At 38.6% G+C, this 19,203-nt stretch overlaps 1 protein-coding gene across 9 annotated transcripts in view; it reads right to left on the reverse strand.

The window, feature by feature from the left end:
- BTBD10 (BTB domain containing 10) overlaps window positions 1-14,025 on the reverse strand; it is a 72,707-nt gene extending 58,682 nt beyond the window's left edge. For 3 of the 9 annotated variants that reach the window (XM_053673080.1, XM_037146590.2, XM_053673075.1), the window contains exons 1-2: window positions 13,854-14,025; window positions 245-329 (exon numbers count right to left, since the gene is read on the reverse strand). The gene's annotated coding sequence lies outside the window, so the exon portion shown is untranslated. Of the gene's footprint in view, window positions 1-244; window positions 330-12,729; window positions 13,204-13,448; window positions 13,712-13,853 lie in introns of those variants that run through there. The other 6 variants (XM_053673079.1, XM_053673076.1, XM_053673077.1 and 3 more) reach the window with 4 other exon arrangements.
- Between the last annotated feature and the right edge of the window lie 5,178 nt (window positions 14,026-19,203).

Here is a 19,203-nt window from a genome sequence, read left to right on the forward strand (position 1 = left end):
TAAATATATCTGTAAACACCCACTCATGATTGTATATGTTTAAAAACTGTTTACAAATACCACATAAAACGTATGACTCTGAGGGAAGGCTAGACTGAAAGAGACTTTTCATTGTATAGCTGATATTATTTGAATATTACATACTATTTTTATGATGATAATATGGGGGGAAGGCTTACAATAAAGAATTTGAAAATGGCTTTGTTACAAAAATGTTTTCCCCTTGTTTAATTCTATTACTTACATGTAATTCTTAAGTATGGTAAATTTATTATAAGGGTTAGATAATATCTTTTTCCTCTACCCTTCTAAGTTCTCAATTGGGACTCCTGTAACAAAAAACAGATAATCAAGAGAAAAGCATACAAATGTATTTAACACAAATTTTAGGTGACCTTCATAAAGAAATGAAGCCCTGGCCCTGGCCAGGTAGCTCAGTTGGTTAGAGTATTGTCCCAAATTTCCACAAAAAGTAGGGTATTCTGTTTACTAAAGGGCCTCCTTATGCAATCCACCAAAATATAAGACTTCATTTCAAAGTCGCCTCATATTCAGCCCTTGATCTTCCAGAGGTGACCTGGAGATAAAAGTCTGAGTTAATTTACTTTATTACTTTTACAGAATTTCTATTCAAATGTTGCTGACTTCCTTACCCCCCAAAATTTTGCTAACTTCTTGTTCAAGGCATTAACACTTCAAGAAACATTTCATTTCCCCCCAAATTTAAACAGCTCAATAAATGTTTGAAAATCTTTCTGTATCTTAAGCATGTTCTAAGTACTTTATCTGATTAGCACTGAAAGAACTAGATGCTATTTATAGTGTTAAATTCTTAAAACACACTAAAAGGCATATTTTTTATATTTAAAAAAACAACATTGTTTTCTGTGCATTATGTCCCTATTTTTTCTTTTCTTCTATGTCTAAACAGTATTGCCTTCAAAACCAGAAGCATCTTAGCGAAAACAAATCACCTTGACATAAAATCGAACATAGGTAAATCTCCGATCTCTGATGAATTAAGTGCCCAAATGAAAGGAGATTACATTCAACCCCTAAGAACTGTCGCCCTTTAAACAAAATCGGATTCTTAAACAGCGTTTTCTTTTTTTTTTCCTCAGTGAGGCTTTTTAAATAAGTTTTATATTTTTCTATATAACCTTTACCATACTGTTCCATTTTGGCCCATTTGTTATTCCCATCACCAACCATTTTTCAGATTTTTGCTTGTTTATCTGCCAAATCAACTCAATAGGTTACAAAAGGACCTAAGTATGATTTGATTCAAGTTCTAAACCACAAAGCTACCCAATAGAACTTTGTGTGGTGATGGAAACATCCTAAATCTACACTGTGCAGAAAGCACTTAAAATGCACTACAACTAAGGAAATGTTTAATTTTCCACTTTAATTAACTTAAATTTAAATAGTCACATGTGGCTGGTAACTACCATGTATGTCAACACACAGGCAGAGTATCAGACCACCTCCACCAAAAAAGTTATTTTTCCACTAAATGCTTCATTTTAAGGAATCTACAGTTTGCCTTGAGATAAAACACTTGCTCACAAAGACAGACTCTCAGTATTATAGGTACTGGTCCATTCTAATAAAATAAAACTTTTCTTATACTCAAAGATTAATAAAGGCTTATTTTGAAAACTACAAGTCCGTGATACTGATACACAGACAGAAGCACAAGGAGAACAGAATAAAAGGCCCAGAAATAGGTCTCTAAAATATAAGAAAATTTGATCTATGATTAAGTGGTTTCTCAAATCATTTGAGGAAAGCACACTAATATATGGTACTGTAACAACTGAATAAACATTTGGGACAGCATAAATTTAAATCTGTACCTCACACCTTACTAGGATAAACTCCAAATGGATCAGTTATCTAAATGTAAAACTTGAAATCATTCAAAATCCAAAGGGAGAAAAGAATGGGTGCTATCCTTTAGAACATAGCAAAAGAAAAAGCTTTTATTTGACTATGTAAAACACAACACTTTTCATTGCAAAAAGTAGAAATAAACAAAACAAAAACAAACATTGTGAGGAGGGATAGGTAGGTGGTTAACACAATACAATACACAGATGTATTATGGAATTGTATGCCTTAAACCTATATAATTTTATTAAACAATGTCACACCAATAAATTCAATGAATAAAATAATTTAAATAAGTAAATAATGAGGGGGGACACTCCCCCAAAAAACACAGAATGCAGAAAATGAGCAATTCTCAGAAAAATAAAGGCAAATGGCCTTAAACATATCAAAGTATGCTCAACTTATAACAGAAATGCAAATTAACACCTCCGGTTTTTTCCAATATCTCCAATTTTGACCATATATTCTGTTGGTAAGACTATGGAGCAGGGGTGTAAATTTTCATTTTCAACAGGGGCTACATCAGCCTCACGGCTGCCTTCAAAGGGCTGAAATAATTTTAGGACTGTATAAATGTAACTATTCCTTAACTGTGAAGGAGTTGAAATTACATTCAGCCCTTTGAAGGCAACTTGAGAGGCTGATGTGGCCCCCAGTGAAAATGAGTTTGACACCCCTGCTGTAGAGAAACAGACATTCTCCATATTCTCATACACTAAGAAAAAAATACAATATGAACCCTGGCTGGTGTGGCTCAGTAGACTGAATGCCAGCCTGTGAACCAAACCATTGCAGGTTCAATTCCTACTTGGGGTGTATGCCTGGGTTGCACACCAGGTCCCCTACAGTAGGGGGCACATGAGAGGCAACCACACATTGACATTTCCCTCTCTTTCTCCCTCCATTCCCCTCTCTAAAAATAAATAAATGATTTAAAAAATATATAACCCCCCGTGGTAAGGAATTTTGCAACATCTCACAAAATTACACATTTACCAGTCTCACTAAGAATCTACACTAAAGATACAATTATTGGGGGGGAGTAAAAAAATTTTTTTTTAAAATACAATTATACAAATACTAAACAAAATATTCAAAATATATTCACTGTGGCATTATTATAATGGCAAATGACTAAAACCAATATGAATCGCATCCAAAGAGACTAAATGAAAAAACTATGAGCCTTGCCAGGTGGGGCTTGGTGAACTGAGTGCTGGCCTATACACCAAAGAGTCGCTGGTTAATTCCCAGCACATGCCTGGGATGTGGGCCAGGTCCCCAGTAGAGGGTACACAAAAAGCAACCACACATTGATGTTTCCCTCTCTTTCTCCCTCCATTCCCCTCTCTAAAAATAAATAAATAATCTTTTAAAATAAGAATAGTAATAAATTATGATACATCCACACAATGAAATAGTAAGCATCTATAAAAAAGAATAAGGAATATCCTCATGTATTAATATGGATTTAGATCCAAGATATATTGTTAGGACAAAAAAAACAAAACAGATACAGAACAAGCAGTATAGAGTTTGCTGCCTTTTGTGAATAAATCAAATGAACATGCATACATATATAATATATAAACATTTATTGCACGTATTTGTTTTTTGGGGAAAAAACTCTAGGAGGGTAAATAAGACACTTAGAAATGGTTACCTACAGTGGCAGGGTGGGAATGGTGTGAAAGTAACAGACATAATTACTCAAGACTTGTGAGTATTCTTTGTATACAGCTTTGATATTTGAACCACACAATAATTTATATATTCTAAATAAAGAAATAAAAGGCCTAATACTACTATGTTCTAAATTGTACCACTTAAGTGTTCTTAGATGAACATTAGGTATGAAACTGAAGATTTAGCAGCAATGAAAATGGGTTGCCATGTCAATTCAAGTTCATTCACCTCTTATTAAACACTACCATCTAGAACAGGAAGCAATGACCAATGAATATGAGAATGGGTTTCTGAAGAGTAAGGTCAAACCACCTTCCTTTGAGAAAGTTACCACACTGTTGGTGGGTGAGAAATATTCCTGAGTGAACCACAGCTACATATTCAGTGAGATATTTCAAGCAGGATGAAGGCACAGGGGTGGGATACTAGCATCTAATTCAGGAAGCCTTGGATAATAAGTTGGGTTTTCATATATATGGGGGTGGCAAAAGTTGGTTTATGGTTGTAATGCAAACAAATACAATAATTAGTAAATAATAATACAAGAATAAAGTGTTTTGCATACTCACAACTATTAACCTACTTTTGCCCACCCTTGTATTATCTATGCTAATTAACATATCAATCTTATGAGAAGCAAGAAATTATCCCTATTTAAAAACTGGTGAGATGGCTTAAAGGGAGTATATTATTTGCCTAACATCGCACAGCTAATAAATAAGCTAAGATTCAGATACATGTCACTATAGTCAAGTTCACTGTGTTCCCACCCTACAAATATTGTCCCTCAAATTTAACACACAACCCATGAAAATGTTATAAAATAACAAGTGTTAGTGGTTAGCACTTCGAATCACTAAGATATAAACAGATAGATTATGGAAAGATTCAAGGTTGGTTAGATAGATAGGTTCTAAAAATTTAATTGGTTAACTATTTGAGCAGAAGATCCTTTCCTTCCCCACATTTTATCTTCCCAATTTCACATTACTAAATAATTCAAAGTAGAACATAAAGCCATAAAAAACAAGAATAAAATATAAGTGGGTATTTATCTGACTCAAATTAAAAAAAAAAACATTATTAAGCGAAAGACTGTTAGCATGAGAAACAGGAAAGTGCAGCCGGCCACTTTAAGCAAGCCAACATCTTCACCAAAGGCTATGAAAACTTCCATCCGGGATCAGATGAAGAACCTGCAGACCAGTTTTCAGGTCGCATTAGATTAGACTACATGAAAATTCAAACTACGAAAGAAAAATAAACTGCAGAACAATTTTTATAATACAAAAGATTAAAATCTTAAATATATAAGGAATGATTATAAACCTGAATACAATGGTAACAAAATGATCAAAGTTCATCAACTACTTATAAAAAGAATACTGACCAAAAAAAGGAGGAAAAGAAAAAATATTCAACCTTACTAGTAATATTAGAAAGCCAATGAAATCTGAGATGTTTAACCTATCGAACTGTCAAAGGTATGTCGATTTGTTTAATGATAACCAGTGATAGCTGGAGTACATACAAGGAAAATAGCTACTCGAGTTTGTGGGACTATAAATTATAAAACTTGGAAGGTATCATACACAAAACCCTCACCTTTAAAATTTTATCTTAAGAAGTATGTTTATCTGAGACTTCCGCCAAGATGGAGGCGTAGGTGGAAGCACTGTACCTCCTCCCACAACCAAGTTAAAAACAACAAAGTTTCAGCAACAAAAAACGCAGCCAAAACCACAGAAAACTGAACTTCACAGAAGTCTGACAACAACGAACCCTCCAGCCAAACCGATAAACCAGTGAAGGAGGGAGTGGTGAGACAGACTGTGCAGGCCCCAGTGGCAGGAAGCGACAGAGGGGACCACCATTGTCCCTCTCTGACCCTGCCCCCACCTACAGTGTCACAACCCAGCAACCTGGGTGGCCTCTCTCTGACCCGCCCCCACATACAGCATCACAAACCAGAGACCTGGGTGGCCTCTCTCTGACCCGCCCTCACCTACAACGTCACAAACCAGTGACCTGGGTAGCCCCACCCTGGTGAACAACTAAGGCTCCACTCCTCATACCTAACAGGAAGCTCCTCATACCAAATCCAGGAAGCTCAGAGAGTCCCAAAGAAGATGGACCCAAGAAGGAACACACCAAGGCACATCATCATTACATTTGCCAAGATTAAAATGAAGGAGAGAATCCTAGAAGCAGCAAGAGATAATAAAGGGATAGTCACCTACAAAGGATTTCTCATCAGACTGTCGGCTGATTTCCCAAAACAGACCTTACAGGCAAGAAGGGGCTGGAAAGAGGTATTCCAAGTCATGAAATCCAAAGACGTACATCCAAGATTGCTCTACCAGCAAAGCTTTCATTTAGAATGGAAGGGCAGATAAAGTGCTTCTCAGATAAGATCAAATTCAAGGACTTCATCATCACCAAGCCCTTATTATATGAAATGTTAAAGGGACTTACCTAAGAAAAAGAAGATAAAAAAGATGAACAGTGAAAGGACAGAAACTCGCAGTTATTAAGAACCACACCTAAATCAAAAGCAAACTAAGAGGACAGCTAGATCAGGAGCAAACCATAGAAATGAAGATCACATGGAGGGTTAGCAACAGGGGAGTAGGAGGAAAAGGGGGGAGAAAGTACAGAAAATAAGTAGCATAGATGGTAGGTAGCAAATAGATGGGGGGAGGGCAAGAATAGTAGGGGAGACATAGGATCTAAAGAACTTGAGACACGTGGTCATAAACTAAAGGGGGGGAACAGTGGGGGAGGGGGTGTGCAGGGTGGAGGGGAATAAAGGGGGAATAGAACAACTGTAATGGCATAATCAATAAAATATATTTAAAAAGAAGTATGTTTATCAAAGCATTTATGGTGAGTGGGAGGAAGTGAAAAGAAAAGGAGGAGGGGAGGAATGTTAATTTTAAATCTAATTATCTGTCACATCAGTCATTTTCAACAGGTATGCTGCAAGAGCCACACCGGTATGCCACAAGGATTTTTAAACCTGCAGCACCTGACTATTTAGTCAAGGGCACTGACCTCTTTTCCCATAGAGTGTCAAATAAAAAAACTGACAACAGCCAACACAACAGCTGTCCGATGTGAATGAATCAAAGTTATACCTATTTTATTGGTCAAATTGGCAAAAAAATATATTTTTGGTGTGCCACAGAATTTTAGTAATTAGTTTATGTGTGCTGTGACATAATAAAGATTGAAAATCAGTTACATTATTTAAATTTCATTTAATTTCTCAAAATAAAAAATTTAAGCAATTATATACAGAAGAATCCCAATTCTAGGTTTCTGTGTGTGTGCATTTGTGACTTGAAGCAAATTCAGTGGGTCATGAATTATGGTGCCATTTTCTTCTTTGATCTATCCTTTTTTATATTACTCAAAAAAATCTTTTACTAAGTAATTTTTCTAAGTGCTTATAGTAAAACAATTTCAAAATCAATAAGCTTTCAAGGCTACTGCTAAATATCATTCACTATGGAAGTGAAGATGATCGAAGATGTCATACTACTTTTCTTCTGAAATATGATACTTTTCCCTTTCTTAATGTTTTAAGTTCAACTAACTTGAATAGCTGCACACATGTGTATAAATAGCACATATACTGCCATACCAGTTAACTATATATACTACACGTACACAAAAAACGGAAATCAAAAAGCGACAGAATACTAAAATGAATGTAAATGGAAGTTCTATCATTTTCGTCACATGACACAATGTGATTTTCACATGCTCCCAGAAGTTCATACACACCACTAGGAAGATCACTGGAATAAACCACTCAGAATCAGGAGACTTGAAGACCTGTAGTCTAGTCTCAATACCTTTTATCAAAATCAAGTAAGGGGGGTTTAATCTGAACCTCAGTTCCAAAAATTAGAGGATTAGTGATTTTAAAGTACTTTCAATATTACGGTTTTATAATCCCACTAGTCTCTAATAACTAAATATTATCTTTTAAAAGGGAAACTTCGGCAATTTGGACTGTACAACAAAAAGGAAACAATAGTGCCACGCAGTTACTCATTTTATAGGAACTTCTTAAGCAAACTAAATTAACAAATAGAGGCAAAAGGATGAAACCTATTGTATTGCTTGCTTTCTATAAATGAGAAAAGTCAAATTCAATCCTGCACCGTATAAAGCAAACTGCCTTGAACGAAGTAATTACCTTAAAAATTTTTTTTTATTTAATTATTTTTCAAGTTCAGTTTTCTGCCTTTTACTCCCTTCCCAGCCCACCCCCCCCGTGCTCCCCCCTCCCTCCCATTTCCACCCCCCTTAGCTGTTGTCCATGTGTCCTTTATACTAGCTCCTCTAAATCCCTCCCCTTTTACCCCCGAAATTCCCTCCCCTCTCCTCTCTGGTCGCCATACCCCCATTCAAAAAAAGACGTTATTTTTTTATTTATTTTTAAAGAGAGGGGAAGGGAGAGAAAAAGAGAGGAAGAGAAATATCAGTGTGCAAGAGAAATATCAATCTGCTGCCTCTTACCTGCCCCCAACTGGAGACCTGGCCCCCAACCCAGGTACATGCCCTGAAGGGGAATCGCTGGCTCCATGCTCAATCCAGTGAGTCACATCAGCCAGGGCAAAATAATTACCTTTAAAATAAATTAGCACTATTTGTATGACTATCTATAATTCTTTTTTAATTTAAAAACGTTCTGTTGCACAATCTTGCACCTGAGATTCTTCTTCAGGTATCTGAGCTCTAAAATTTATTTTTAAGATGACATTTATGTAGTCTACAAATAGAAACTCAGAATAATTTTCTACTCATCTGCTACTAGCAATGACAATCCCAAATTAATAAAAATAAAATGGTTTATGTTTTAGAAGTAGATAACAGTATCCTATAGATGATTTTTAAAATCCCACACCATCTCTCTCATCTATTCTCTCTTCCCTTTTTTCTTCTATTCCACCTGGCATTCAAATTACATAGAATACCAGGTATCAGTCACTGGATGCCAACATGAAGAACTTCCTACTGTTTAGTGCTAACTAGAATTGAAAAAAAAGAAAAAGAAAAACCTGTGTAATTTACAGCAGAAGAGTCATACTGACAAGACTGTAAATACTACACTTTGAATTTGTTCCCTCCAAATCAAACAGCTAGATATAAATATAAATTTACCTGGCAGAGGTGTTTCAAGATCACTGGCCAAAATGCTATTTTCTAAGCATAAATAAAAACAAAGTGCCTTTATTTTACTATTTACATAGCACTGTTATATATTTTATTTCATTTCATTCTTAAACTCCTGACAATTATGTTCTATCTCCATTTTTCATGCGAGGAAACAAAGGTTCATGAAGGTCAAGTAACTTTTATGTCACAAAGCTAAAAGTTGGCTTTAAACCCAGATCTAAGTGAGCCCAAATAAGGTAATTCAAGCAAAAAGCATGATTACAATTAAAATGAACTTAGAAGAGTGTTACTCAGTTTCTAATCTAGTAGTACTTCAATCAGTGACTCACTATGACAGAATCTCACCCCCAAATACTAAATGTTCATTTGTTTTGACCAAAAATACTAATAGATCACTCAACTCAAAAGAAAAATACCATCCAATCAGATATCTTACATTTTAAACAAAAATAATAATAATAATTAAATAAAATGTTATGGGTAAAGAAAGATGCTTTTATGTCATAGATTCCTTTTGGCATGTTATAATCTTCAGAAATCCACTACTGTGACATAAGATCACATAAAAACTTTCCTCTTTTCAAGTACAGTGGTCCCTTCTTTATCTGCATTTTGCCTTCCATGGTTTCAATTACCAGCAATTAACATCAAGTCCAAGATATTAAATGGAAAATTCCAGAAATTCATACATTTTAAATTGCATACTGTTCTGAATAACATCGTGAAATCTCTCACTATTCTGTTCCATCCTACCTGGAATATGAATCGTCCTTCTGCCCAGCATAGCCACACTGCCTGCCCATTAGTCAGTTAGTAACCTTCTCAATTATCAAATCAACTGTTCACAGTGCTTGTGTTCAAGTTACCCTTATTTTACTTAATCATGGCCCCAAAATACAGGAGTAGTGATGCTGGTAATTCAGATATTTGTGTTCACGTATGTACAGCAAAGAGAAGCCATAAAGCACTTTAAGTGAAAAGGTGAACATTCTCAAAAAGAAGAAAAAAATGTATGCTGAGGTTGCTGAAACCTACAGTAAGAACAAAATCTTCTATCTGTGAAATTGTCAAGAAGGAAAAAAGAAAGTCATGCTAGTTTTGCTGTCGCACCTCACTGTAAATTACAGCCACAGTGCACAGTGTACAGTGCACACTGCATAAGATGGAAAAGGCATTCTGACAAGCATAGTTCAGTTGGTGTAGTGTCTTCCCACAAAGCAAAAGGTCACTAGTTGGATTCCTGATCAGGGCACATGCCTGTGTTGCAGGCTAGTCCCTGGTTTGGGCGTGTGCAAGAGGCAAGCCATCAATGTTTCTCATTCTTACTGCCTACAACTAACATTTACTAACCTTTCAATCCTCTCCCAGAGAGCATCTCTTTGACTTCTGATTGCTTACCTTCCATCTCTGAGTTCTACTGCTACCTGCTGAGCAAGGTAGGTTTCAGTTTCAAAGATGCCAAAGTAAACCACAGCAAGCAACATTAGCTTGAACCCTCAAACATTCTATCCAAGAGAAAAAAATTTTGTAGTTCCTTCTCCATTAGCGAACATCTATAACTACCTTTTCTTTGTGGGTCATAATCAACAAAGATGCAAAACAATAAAAAAGACAAATAAAGATAAAAAACCATAGTTGAAACCAGTGACCAAAAAACTTCCTATTAACTTCAACTGAAAATTAAACTTAGAACAGTAGATGTTCCATTTACTTCTCCCTCAGAGTCCAGCCTGCTCAGATAAATCTCCCATTCAAAGGAGTAGAGAAATGTATATCCTAAGAATTGAGAGGTCCAAAAATAGAACCAGAAGACAATGAGCAAAAGCATACTCAAAGGGGGGGGAGGATACTCAATTCCTTCTCCTAACCTCATTTAACCCTCTTTTGTGAAGGCACTGACGGTGATATAGAGAAGGGGGGAAGTACTCATTAGAAAGAACTTCCTACTTTACAAATTAGGGTAGAAACGTGCAGGGAGGAAAACAATGGCTCCTCCTGAACAAACATAACCTCCACAAATACACAACAGATTCTTCAGAATGTTTTAAAAATTCTTAAACAGGAACACCTCACAAACATAATCTCTTCCTGTTTCACTTCCTACACCAGAGAGGCAGGGATTGGATGAAGAGATAATTAGACTAGTTTGACCTGCAAAGATGGAGCTTCAAAGAAGAAATTCAAGGCTGCAAACTCCCAAAGTAGTCGAGATTAAAAATCAGTGTTCTATGTAATCTTTGCATGAGTTATGACCAATTTAGTTATAAAAGATAGACCTCTTTGTAAAACAGCACCGTAATGGTTAAATTACCATTTTATCTTCCTTTTCAAAACTCTTTCCCTCACATAGCCTCTTCTCACCCTTATCCCCAGAGAAGAACTTCCTGTTGCTCTCTACACCCTGCGGTCTACTTCTTTCTTAGGTCTGTCTGACCTCTAAAACCCCATTCCCCACTGGCCAACTAAGTACAAATTAGATTATGGAATTAAAGTACTTCACACTAATAGGTAAACCTGGTTTAATCCACCAGGATTCAACTCCAAGAACATCATTAAGCTCTACCATGTATAAGGCACTGTGTTTAACCTACCAAAGTACCTATTCTTCTTACAAGAAAAATTAGTTAACTCAATCTTTTAATGGACAATGTAAGCAAGAGGTACATGAGTGACTGTTTCATATCACACTCTCTCCACCCCATTTCTTTCCTTTCCCCACCCTAAGAGCCAGGGAGTATAATCCAAAGAATCAATATTTGCTGCCAGTAAGTCAATAACTGGGAAGACAATGTGGGATGGTACAGCAAGCATTAAACATCCAAAACTATAGCTGCATTGTAGGGCGTCTCTTGGACATAACTTTACTTATTAATTAATTGGAAGTACAATAGAGGGCTTCTCAATAAATTGATTCCATTTCCTTACAAGATACCTTTAAATTACCTTTGCCCAGAACCCTGAGTTATTAAACCATATATTGAGAGGTTTTTTTATTTCCAGTTAAAATGTTGATAAGTACCAGTTCAACTGGTCCTGCTGTATTTAAAGGTTATTGAACTTGGCTATTAGACTTATCTGTTTTCGATTAGACCTCACATTATTCCCAAATCCTCCAAGGTTTGAATTCCAAACTAATGGCATACTTGCTTTAAATCTTTTTTTTTTCCAATGATAAAATTTACTAATTTTCACCTATAATAGAGGTCCTAAACTGAAGAGCAGGATACAATTACTAACAGGTTTGGGTATGGCTGGGCCACATGAAGCTATTTTCAGTTGCAGTAATTCATTCTTAGTATTTTTTAAAAAAGAAGAGGCTGCAAGCAAAAATCTAAACTTCTTGTGTTCTCTTGAAAAAGCTTAAGACTGGGCCCATGTTTGTGTGGGGCACTAATCAGGTGGACCTGAGAACTGGATGTCCCTCTTGGATAAGGCATAAACTCTCCAGTGTCTTTCGCTTATTCTTATTTTCATCTGCCTAGCATCTAAAGGCATGTGAACTTGCTATTCACAAACTATTTCTTTGAAAGGGTGCATGTTTCACAGATCACTTCCACACTCCACCAAGTCAACTAAAGGTAAAAAGCCACATAGCAACTTCATAGTTAATAATTTAAAAATCTCACAAGGCTTAGAGGGGTGAGGAAGAAAAAATTCAGACTAGTATAGTAGAAGGGTGACACAGAAAGCAAAAAAGCCCATCTGAAAGCTTTTTTGGAGTGAAGAAAAAAAAAGGTGAAAGAACTCAAAAACACTTTTAAGACACTGAAAGCTATCCTGGTTGAACACTACATTCCGTTCTTCTTGCCCTGCTCCATGGAGAACCTCCCTTCCCACTTTCTCTTTACGTGTAACAATAGCAGTTAGGTCACAAACTCTGAGAAATGTTAGAAACATTTATGAAACACTTAGAGCTTCAAAAAGAATTCTCCTCACACTTTAACAGTCTCAACCCACCAACAAATCCTTTCCCAAGTCTTTTCCACTGCTTTCTGCTTTGTTTTCAAATGACAACCGCAGTCCTCACTTCCAGTGCTTCACTTCGGTCCTGGATGGGCTCTCCAATACAGAAATACTTTTTGGCCCTTATGGTTTCATGCCTTATATATCTCTTATTACAATTTCTACAGTCTATTTCATTCAAAATGTACCCGTAACCTCCTCTCTAAAAAATGTTGATCATAGTTGTGCAGTAGGGGAAGGGAGGGAGGTACCCGATTGTCCTAAAAAATCAATACACCATGCTGCTTCACTGATTGTAAATTTAAATAAAAAGCATGAAGACTCTTAAAGACACCAAATTTAAATATTTTTGCATGGTAAATACGCAAAGTGACACACAGATGAAGCTCTATTTTTAGCATATCTGAGTTACTGTCTTTTCATCACGGACTCAAAATACTGAGAAAGTATGAAATCCGAGAGGACCAGGGATGGTGACATTGTCCCCACATTAACAAATTACACATTAACAAACTAAGTGATGTCTCACCTCTCCACACCCCATTCCAGAAGATAAAAGGTGTTAGGAAACTTGCATCTAAAGAAGAAAAAAAGTTTTTCTTCGCAAGTTTTGAGGAAACAAAGCTTTACCATCCGTGATGCTATTACAGCATAAAACCAGGCAGCACATTATTAGGATCTCACTGCTCTTCACTCAAAGTAAAACGACTTACCACCTAATCCCCCATTGTGATGCGCCCTCATCCGTACGTCGCTGCTTTTAGCCCAGCGACAACAGAAAAGGGGCGGGGAATGGGGTTACTCTGCCCTGGAAAGGATGGATGAAGGTGTCGCCTTCACCCGTGCGGAAAGGCCCCGGGGGGCTCCCAAACCAAAAACAGCACCGCCGAACCCAAGCCCCATCCCTGCCTCTGCGAACAGGGTGCCAGCGACCGGAGCCCAGAGCCCCACCTACTGCTCCCTAATAGGTTCCGAGACGCCCAGACCACCACCGCCGGAGCAGCCCAGCTCTACAGCCCTGACTCGCCCTCCTCCCCCTTCCTCCTTCGCCCCCGCCAAGCCCAGCCTCCGGCACCGCCCCCACCGAGTTCCCCAGCTGTATCCAGGCACCCCCGAACCTGTAGTGCCCCTTAGGCGTCCAGTGAGAGTCTAGGCAAAAGCCAGGGCCAGCGACACCTCTGCTTCCTCCTCAACTGGACCCCTCCAGAGGTGCCTGGCTTGACGGCCACTCTGGCAGCCTCGGCTACCAGAGCCGCCCGGCAGGTTGCAGGCCGGCTCCTAATCCTGTTCTCGCGAGAACCCACAATCCAAAGAGGCGAGGCTAACTGCGTTCTCGCGAGAATGGTGGCTCAACGCCCAGGAGTGGGCGGAGCGCCAGCTAAGCAAGCTGTTGCGGGAGCTGAGCTGCAGCTGGGCTGGGCGTCCAGCCCCGGGGCTAGCGCTATTGATTGGAAGGCGTTGGTCCTCGCAATTTTCAGCTGGGGATCAACTGCGGGTCTCGAGTCTGAGAGGCTACGATAAGCGTTGTACACCCCATAACCTTTGAGTCCGACGTCTTTTCCTTCGACTTCCTATGCCCGTTAGAAAAAAAGCGGACCGCGTCTCCAGGCCCGATTTAGAGAAATACGTTTGGGGTCCTGAGTTTGTTTAGGGAAAGCGTTTTTCACAACTGAACAAACTCCGAATCGCCTTTACCAGCCCAGCTGCGGAGTGTTAACCGAGCGGGGTTCATGAAAGGCGGTCGTTGTGAGGACCACCCTCTATTCCCTAAGGTCCACAGCTGTTTGCTTTTAAATGCTGGGTTGGCGGGAACCGCTGTGCCAGCTGAAACTCCTGCAGTTGGGCTGAACATCGAACGTCTCCAGTAACCCAGATAGGGGACTGCTCCCTGTGGGCAGAAAGTTGCCAAGTAATAGTTTCAGTCGTTCAATTTTACTGATCCTACCATGTGCCAAATGCTGGACTTATGCAAAAAGGCAAAAATAAAAGACAAGGTCTCCTCCCTTGAAACACCCTCCCACCTGGGGACGAGACCCACCTGAAGACAGACAACCCCTACTGAGTTGCTTGCACTGATCTCTGGAAGCAGAAAGGGAGTACCTAACCAGCCTCTGCCTGCGTTGTTGAGGAAGCTTCCACCTGGGAGTAACATTTGAGCTGAATCTTAAAGGATGTGTAATAGTTCCCCAGTCTCCAGAAGAGTGGGAGGGGCTTTGCAAGCAGAGAAAGCAAGGAGGAAGAGGACCTGGTTTGAGTTATTTGGTATGAAAACAAATTTGCAGGAAGAATTTTGTTTTTTTTTAAAAAAAAACAAAAAAACCTTTGAATCCTTGTTTAGTTAGTGAAACAGAACGACTCTGGGTTCTGTTCCTCTGGGTTCCATTTCCCACCACCGAAAAACCATGATTCCCAGTGCCAGAGTCTTATGAAAAGGAAAGGAATTATTTATTCTGAAGTTTTTAGAACAGGTTGAGAATAATGGTGGATTTCTGCCATTAAATCTCACTCCCTTTAGAAACAAAAACCCATAATCACCCAGTCCTGCCTCCCCTTGCAAAACTAGGCCAGTCAGGAGTACTGTCTCTCAGGAAAAGAAATAGAAGTCTGTAGTTTACCTGGGCAGATTTCTATCTGTATTCTGGCTTCTTCCAGTCGTGGGTGCTCAGCTAGGCTCCTGCTCTTAATTCAGAATCCCATGGACAACCCTCATGGTGGGCAGGTGGGGGTCCTTCTGCATCCTTTCAAACCACGTGGTCAAGACTGCTCCCAAGCCACATGGTCAAGAGATGCTTCTCCTTCCCAAGCTGCCTTGGTTAAACCCTAGTGTGACTGCCATGCCCGACTTTAAGTCCCAGCTCTGATCTTCCTCCATAACCCCATTTCTGACTCCTCCCACAAAGGGTTACACTTGTCAGTACTCTAGTTTCTTCTCCCTTTTTCAGCTGCCATGGTTAGTCCGGGCTGACTTGGCCCTCTTATGTGGCATCCACCTCCAAGCCATTGGCCCGAGCATGATAACTAGGGTACCACCTCCTGCTATGACTCCAGTTAGAGTCAAGCCCATCTCCCTGGCTCCTGGAGCAGCAGGCACCGCCATTAGCATTACTAAAACAGTGGCCAACCTCTTTGGATATGTAAAGTAATTCTCAAAGGCTATGCTCCACTTCCCTTTTCCCTAAACCAGGCTAGTGGGGGGCGCCCCATTTTAGGGACCTCTAGCTCAGCACCCTGTTACATTAGGAAGAGTAAAAACTCCCAGGCTCTCACATGTGACAGCCAAAGTCTTTTCCAAACTGAGATGAACAGTTGAACTTGAACAATATACGATAGTGAACATCCTCTTCCTCATCTAAGGACACTCTGATATCAGAGACCTAAGGGAAACAGGTTATTGTCATGGTATAGCAAGTTGTTGTTATTGCCAACAGTCTGCTAAATTGGAAATTGCCAATGATCTTTGAAGATTTCTATGTAAGAAGAATCCAAATAGGAATATTGTAATACAGGTAATCTCATGGACAAATTTCAAAAAAAAATCCTCAGGCAACAAAACAATCTTGATTTATTATCCAAATTTTCTTTTGAAGCTAAGATCAAGGTAATTCTATAGTGCAAGTTAGGATTAGTGAGGTCTGTCAAACAGGTCTGTATATCAAAATAGAAGCTATCATTTCCTAAAGAAAGTCTCTAGTATTCCACTATATAGTTTCCTTTTAGACACACTATTTTCATAATATTCCCTATATTTATATATACTATCCTTTTATTTAGCTCATCCTACTCTTCCTACAAATATGCCCAACACATAAGAAAACAAACAAACCAAAAAAAACTAGTTCTCACCCTGCTGTGAGCTAATCAGATGCTCTGCTTAGCAAGTTCTAGAAATTTTCCAAAAAAACATTGGAAGAATTATGTCAGCAAGAGATTTCAGATTAAATACAGAGATTTTGTTCCATGACAAAATCCAACCAAACTATTTTATATTGCCGTGAGGAGCCTACAGTTCATTAGTTCATTTTATTCTGTTATTCCTTAGAGAGAGAGAGAATCTAAAAGTTACCACTATTGTCTGCTTTAAAAAGAAAGTTAACCTTTCAAATAACAATTTTGGAGCATGGGTAGTCTCTCTACATCCATGAGACAATGCCATTGATTCACACCATCACAAACCGCTCTGCACAATAATTTGTAGGTGCTGACTGAATGAGCTAGGGTTCAGACCCTTAATGAAGGGCTTCCTTCTGCAATACCAATGCACCACCAAAGAGGTTAATACAGAATTTCCTACTGAACAGAAATTAAAAGTTTCATATAGAAGCAATGAACAAACCAGTTTCTTCGGTTGTCTATATTATTTCACCTCATAGCATGCTAACTCATGATTGTTACACAGCAGAGGATAAGCTATACTTCTTGTTGAATACTTACTCAACAAATAAATGATAAGTCACAGACCCCAAATCCTCTTTAATACCTGAGGTTGCTTTGCACTATAAGGTTTGAGCTTGGTCACCTAATGGCAGGAACACAAAAATCACGTACAAAAAGGACTCTATCCCTATTCAGCAAATTTGTTCATTGACCAAGACCCTGAGTAAGAACACTAGGGAAGATACAAACATTATTAACATGCAGGTTCTGCTGATATAAATGAGCTATGTAATTAAGTAACAAGAGAAATCAGTTTGGGTTATAGGAAGAGACAATGTGCTCTGGGAGGTCAGAGATAGAAAAGATTGCTTCTAACTGAAGAGATGAAAAAGGTGTAGGAGAAGGGGAGGTACGAGAATATGATCTGGGGCCTTAAGAATAGATAGGACTCACACAGGCTATACAAGTCTGTTAGATGAACTATCCAGAGAAGGCACACTTACAGAGACAGAAAGCTGGCCCTGGTTGCCTGGGGCGAGGAGTGGGAGCAAAGATGAACTGTAAGCAGGCTCAGGGAAACTTTTTGGAGTAATGGTAGTCTTCTAGAACAAGATAAGTGATAGTTGCACAATTTTACAAACACTAAGTATCGCTGCATACAACAGGTGACTTTTATGTAAGTTATACTTCAAAGAGCTATAAAAAGAAAAAAAGGACATTAATCCTATTGGATTGTATATCCGTCCATTCTTTCAGTCCCAATTTTTTCAAAGATCTTATTTATTTATTTTTAGAGAGAGGGGAAGGGAGGGAGGAAGCAAGGAAGAGAAACACTGATGTGAGAAAGAAACATCCACGGCAAACTATCGGCTCGCAGGATGATGCCTAACCGAGTCACACAGATCACGGCTGGGTCCCATCTTTTATAATCACTGTTTTAGTTTACTTCAAAAAAACACCTGAAACTCATACAACTCAATAGCAAAACAAAACAAGCAAACCACCCTATTTACAAATAACTAAAGTATTTAAATAGACATTTCTTGAAAGGGGACATGGATTAGTTGTATGGCCCATAGGCAAATGAAAAGGGGCTCATCACTAATCATTAAGGAACTACAAATCAAAACAACTGAAATAGCACCTCACACCTGTTAGAATAACTATTATCAAAAAGACAAAAAGTAACAAGTGTTGGCAATGATATGGAGAAAAGGGAACTTTTGTAAACTGTTGGTGGGAATGTAAATTGGTACAGCCAAACCAGAAACTGGTTTGTTCATTGCTTCTATATGAAACTTTTAATTTCTGTTCAGTAGGAAATTCTGTATTAACCTCTTTGGTGGTGCATTGGTATTGCAGAAGGAAGCCCTTCATTAAGGGTCTGAACCCTAGCTCATTCAGTCAGCACCTACAAATTATTGTGCAGAGCGGTTTGTGATGGTGTTTACTAAACAGTATAGAGTTGTCCGAAGGAGATACCTACCTTGCCAGAGACCACATATTTTTTTGAGACTACATGCTTCAGCTTTCCTAGGCCACCCCAATATTACAATATTAGGTATGACTATATTACAGTCGATGAAATGTGAAGAGATGATGTCACCTTTCCTAGGCCTTGCCAGTAAAAACTTCCCCCATGGCACTCCTACTTTATTTATTTACTTACTTACTGAGAGCTCACTGGGATGGAGACAGACAACCCTACGGTTACCGAGATAGAAACTGAATCCCTAGCCACCCTGTTGACCTCTTAAGCTGCCTAGTAATATAACATTCCAGTACTGTTATGTGGATAAGAAATAAACTTCTATTTAATTCAGGTGGTCATACATTTGTTACAGCAATTTGCTCACCCTAACTAATACAGAAATGAGTACCTTTACATAAAGTGCTGACTAGCAAAAACCTAGAAGTATGGAGCAGGGGCTTAGGTATAGGGGATGGTGAGAAAATAGATATCATGAACTAGAAAGACAGAGTCCATGTTATACTACAGCGTGCCTTTAAAAAGTGGCATTACCCCTGCCTGGTGTAACTCGGTTGGGCATTGTCCTGAAAAGCAAAAGGTTGCTAGTTCAATTCCTGGTCAGG

The sequence above is a fragment of the Artibeus jamaicensis genome, unplaced genomic scaffold, assembly GCF_021234435.1.
Source record: "Artibeus jamaicensis isolate MK-2021 breed Jamaican fruit bat unplaced genomic scaffold, CSHL_Jam_final contig_797, whole genome shotgun sequence".
In the NCBI taxonomy this organism is placed as follows: domain Eukaryota; kingdom Metazoa; phylum Chordata; class Mammalia; order Chiroptera; family Phyllostomidae; genus Artibeus; species Artibeus jamaicensis.